Here is a 5,927-nt window from a genome sequence, read left to right on the forward strand (position 1 = left end):
CATGAAAGAGGGAGCTCTTCTTAATATTTTGACACCAAAATCATGTCGATACACCTTACCGACTGCGAGTAAAGCCACCCACGCTTTAACTTGACATACTGTTAATAATAAGAATATAATAAATGAATACAAATTTGTATCACTTTTTTGGGCGAATAACTTTTTTCTATTAATTTGTTTTTGTACCTTTTGTTATTTTTCCACAAATGTTTCATTTTTATTTTTATAATACCATTTTTATGATCAAGACCAAAACTACGTGTCCTGTCAAAAAGTAACTCCTAACTAATTTGTAGCTCTTTTTCGGGTAAATAATTTTTGTTAAATCATTTTTTTTTTCGTAACTTGTATCATTTTTTCACAAAGTTTTTTTTAGATTTTCAATGTTATTTTTCACGAATCAAACAAAAAGTACGCCTCCTATCAAGAAGTGATTATTATCGAATTTGTAGATCTTTTTTGAGATAACAATTTTTTTCATACATCTTCTTTCATATCCTACATAGTTTGACCACAAAATAGGATTTTTCATTTCTCATTATTTTTTGTGCAATAAAAATTAAAATTTTACAAGAAAATCCAAAAAGTTTGTATGATAATCTTGTAGGGCTTTTAAAAAGCAATGTTTTTCTTTACTTTTTTTTCATATCGTACGTTGTTTGGCTTATAATTTTGATTTTGGATTGATATTAAAAATTTTGAAAATGCTATAACTCTGAGAATTGTTTTTGTATAAAAAAAAGTCATCAGGATAAATTGTTTGGCTTTCTGAGTAGTATTAATAGCCGTAAATAAAAATTTTAAGTATAAAGGAATAGTCCCAAAATTTGTATTTTTATCCAAAATGGCTGTTAAACGAACTCGTCCTTTCTTTTCTTATCCTTTCTCAATCATAAATGATGAGAATGAGAAAAATTAGAGGCCCTTTAGTTTTTGTTATTAATTTCAGTTTTTAAATCATGTGAATTCTTTAAAGTAAAACGCTGTTACTTTTCTCTGTAATATTGTTTTTTTATCCAATATAAATAAAATTGAAAATAAAGTTTCTTAAGTATAGTCCATGGACATAGGAAACAAGGGACTAGGCATGCCATCCTAACTTGGTCGAACGGGGTTGAATCCACGGGAGGGGGGAGAATTCCATGAGTGGGGAGAGCCGCCATCTTACGATGTGTCATTTGATTATGCGCACGAGCGTTTTTGCCGACAAACTGTGCATGAAAATATAAACATGTGGGCGCTGCGATGTTTGTCGCGGGACATCAAAAGGTGGCGGACCTCCCCCCTCATTGCATCACCCCTGCAAAGGCATGCCTAGTCCCTTGTTTCCTATGTCCATGGTATAGTCTCAATATACTTGTTCTCTGTCATTCTTTTAATTGTTGTAATTTCGTTTTCTGAGTCTTGTCGATTTTTTGTTGTGTATTTTTATGCTAAACAAATTTTAAACTATACATTATAAGGATAATTTCATTAAATACAAAAATCGAAACTTTAAAGGGCCGTCAGTAAACTGAATTACTAATTACATGGCGGGAGGGGGGATCATGCTTAAAACTATGGTTCGAACAGGGGTTGGGATTCATTAGAAGAAAAGTTATGAACTTAGATAACATTTAGTATGTTTCCTTATTATTAACTTTTAAAGAATTGTTCTTTTTTTCTCTGTTTTTAAGAAACCCCTTTTTCTCGTTTTTTTTCGCTTAAATGCTTTTTGGTAGAAAGTCTACTAGTATATTTGTGGTTTGGAATTCAACTCGTTTGGTTAAAAATTCTAGTATTTAGTTGCAAATTTTATTATTCTGTAAAAAGTGTAACTATTTTGTTAAAAAGTCATCTTGTTTCGTTAGGAATTCAGAAGCTTGGTTAAAAGTTAAACAACTTTGTAAAAAATTATTCTTTGGTTTTAAATTCACCTCTTTTCTTGAAAATTTTACTATTTTATTTTTAGAAACTTAATCTTCTGCGGATAAAAAGTCATTTTTAGGCTGAACACTTTTGTTAAAAATGTAACTATTTTGTTGAAAATTCGTTTTTTTTTAAAATAAGAATTAATTTTTTTAACTAGCAAGGTAAACATTTCATTTTTGATTTAAATATATATTTCTTATTAAAAATTAATATTTTCTGGTCAAAAATTGCTCCTTTATTATTGAAAAGTGATGTATTTTGCTAAAAATTTGTCTTTTTCTACCGAAAACAAATTATCTGCGTTGCAAATTCATCATTTTTGATTCAAAATGGAACTGTTTGGGTTTACATTAATCTAATTTGGTTGATGATTCAGCAATTTTGTAAAAAATTGAACTATTCGATAGAAAATTAAGTTTTTTATTTCAAATTATACCAGTTTTATAACCAACAAATTGGTTTAATGAAAATTTAACTTTTTCGCAGAAAATAAACTTTTTTTTCATAAAAAATCATATTTTTGTTGAAAATTCGACCTTTTTATAGGTAAATCGTCCTCCCAAATTTAAAATTCAAAAATTTTGTAAAAAATTAATATATTTTGTTGAAAGCTCGTCTTATTTCGGTACACCATTCATACAATACTGGAAAAATCATTTTTTTGTCGTTAAAAATTTAACTATTTTGTTCGCAATTTATCCTCTTTAATTGAAAATTAAACGTCTTGGTTAAAAGTTGAACTTTATCATTAAAGATTCATATTTTTAGAAATCCCCTTGATCTTTGTTGTTCACTCTTTTGTTGAAAATTTAATTCCTCTATTTAGTTGAAAATTAATCTTTTTTTAACATGTAACAATTTTCTTGACATTTTCGGTTTTGTTCAAAATTAATTTTTTATTTGAAAATTGCAATTTTCTATTTTTGTTAGAAATTTATACTTTATAAGTTTAAAATTTAATTATTTGGTAGAAAATTCTTTTGTTTTGTTGAAAATTCATCTTTTTGGTCGAAAATTAATTTTCTTGATTTTTTTACATCGTCTTTTTATTAAAAATGCAATTGTTAAGTTCTAAATTAGTCTATTTTGATTAATGATTTAACAATATGGTAGAAAATTAATGCAGGACTCGTTTGTAACTGAACTTTTCCGTGTTTTTATCGTGTTCGTTAAATCTAGTTTTTTTCATTTATATTTCTGCAAGATTTACCTCTTTGGCTTAAAATTTAACTTTTTTGTTGGCAATTTGGTATTTTATGTTAAAAATTACTTTTTTTTTTTTAAATTGCAACTTGTCTATTCTTTACCAGAAATGGATCCTTTTTAAGTTGAAAATTCAACTATTTGGTAAAAAATTCAAGAAATTTGTTAAAAATTCGTCTTTTTGGTAAGAAAATTAATCTTCTTTGTTACAAATTAATGATATATTTCTACTTTAAATCTTAGGAATTCAAACATCTTTTCAATCCTTGGTGGGAATTTTTTTACAAGTATGAAAAAGTATAACTATTTTTACAGGAAAACAACAACGAATATAATAATTTTTAAATACTGTGAAATCCAGGTGACTGTTTTAATCAAGGAAACAAATCTCCTGTCATTTCCCGGCTCGCAAAAAATTATTGCACTATTTTAATTCTTTGGAATTCTTTCCTTTTCCATTTTTTTTTTTAATAGCCTTAGTTGCTGAGATGCACCCCTAAACGCCTTATATTTCTTTAGAATCTTTTTGGATTCTTCGATTCTTTGAATTATTTATATAAACTATTTGGATTTCTTTGAAGTTGTGAATTCTGATGAGCATAAGAATTGCAAGTGTTTAACTGCCCTCAAACTTTTAAATTTAAATGTTAATTTGCAAAGCACAGTCTAGTTACTGGTTTTTGTAATTAAACAAGTTATAAGGAAAAAGATTACACGTTTCAAATAATCAAGAAACAAAAACAAAAAAAAAACAGAATTTTAATATAATTTTGATAAATAATTTAATGATTAGTGAAAACCTTAAATTTTTCCTCGGAACTAAATGTAAATTGTCAATTCGACACTACAGAGAAGTGTAAATATTACTTCAGTTATACCTTAATTGTGCGAAAAAATAATACAATATTTAAGGATTTAAAAATAAACGTGGAATAAATTTACAGAGTGAAGTTTTCGAACCTTCAATTCACTATTTTTGTAAAAATTATATTTTAAAAAATATTTTTTGAAATTTCGTTTTTTGAACTTATTTATATAGTAATTCGAACATTTCTCTTTTAAAAGAGACCAGACGAGGAATTAATTTAACTAAGCTTTATTAAATTTTTTCATCTAACTAAAGTCTGAATTAATTAAAAATTTATTTAGTATCTTGGAAATGTCCCTTTTTTAAAAAGAAACCGTAAAAGAAATTAATTAATTTTAACATAATAATAAATAGAAGAATTTTAGGCCCTCATTAATTTTAATATTTTCGGCGTGCATAGACAGCCCCGAGTTAGTTACAGATATGGCTGGCGAAGGCAAGCGCGAAAATCGAGAAACAGAAAATCACCGGCACTTTTGATTTGGCTTCGGCTTAGCCCCACCCCTCCCGTAGACGTAGGAAAAGTACGCGGTTGCTATAGAAACGTCGAAAAGTTGAAGAGGGCAGCATCTCAAGGCATGCAAAAATGTAGTTAGATATATATATCGTTCTCCCACTCCGACCTCCCGTGCCGCATCTATGCTTATAATATCTTTGGTATAGTCTTAAGGCTAAAATGTGAACGAGTTTTAGTGATTTCTATCTCTCCTAAGTGGCCCCTGTGTTGATGCTTGTGCGGTAGAAGGGAAAAATCAGGAATATAGGAACATTGCGGACATGTAAATAACGAGTGAGTGATTATATTAATCACGTCTCCAATTTTTTTACATTTTCTGTTTGAAACGAATTTACATTATTTTTAATTTCAAATTGAAAAAGAGACCCATCTGTTCGGAGTGATACCCAAGTGCTTGGCTTAATGTCTCTATTTAAATATTTTTTTCATTTAGAATTATGGGAAGAATAATTTGCACAAGCAAACCATTTCATGCAATATCAAGAAATCTCAATGAATGTTTTATCATGCGCTATTTTTTTTTTATATTGCATAAAATGGTTTGTTTACGTAAATTATTCTTCCTGTAAATCTAAATAAAAAATATATTATAATTGGCATGGTATAGAAGGAGGAGAGGGGCGAACGTACATTTAAGTTTTTAATTTTTTGTTTTATTGTGTTGGTACACTTGTCACGATCATATGTTCACAGTTTTGACAATATAGCTCGTGTTGTTTTTCTGGCAGAGGTATAAAAGTTTAGAAGGGTTTGGTGTGCTCGGCGATTTCCTTCTTTCGAAAAAAATGGAGCAAAGAGTTTGCATTAAATTTTGTGTGAAAAATGGAATCCAGTGCTCTAAAACTCTTGAAATGTTACAGTTGCATACGGTGATATCGGTTGGCTCATGCCATGCTATCTTTTCGGACGTTTTGGGCATGAGACGTGTGTCAGCGAAATTTGTTTCAAAACTGCTTAATGTTGATCAAAAGATCCATAGCATGACCATCGCTCAGGTGATGTTGAATGAAGTCAATAATGATCCTGATTTTCTCAAAACGGTTATAACTGGGGATGAATCGTGGGTATATGGTTATGACGTCGAAACTAAAGCCCAATCGTCTCAGTGGAAGCATCCTAAGTCTCCAAGACCGAAAAAAGCACGTCAAGTTCGGTCAAATGTGAAGGTTTTGCTCACTGTCTTCTTTGATTACCGTGGCGTAGTGCATCAGGAATTCTTACCACAAGGTCGGACGGTCAATAAGGAGTATTACCTTCAAGTTATGCACCGGATTTGGCCCCCAGTGACTTTTTTCTTTGCCCAAAACTGAAGAGACCCATGAAAGTACATCGATTTTCAACGATTGAGGAGATAAAAACTGCATCGCTGAAAGAACTCAAGGCTATACCACAAAATGATGATCAGAAGTGCTTCGATGATTGGAAAAA

This window comes from Belonocnema kinseyi, chromosome 9, assembly GCF_010883055.1.
Source record: "Belonocnema kinseyi isolate 2016_QV_RU_SX_M_011 chromosome 9, B_treatae_v1, whole genome shotgun sequence".
Taxonomy (NCBI): domain Eukaryota; kingdom Metazoa; phylum Arthropoda; class Insecta; order Hymenoptera; family Cynipidae; genus Belonocnema; species Belonocnema kinseyi.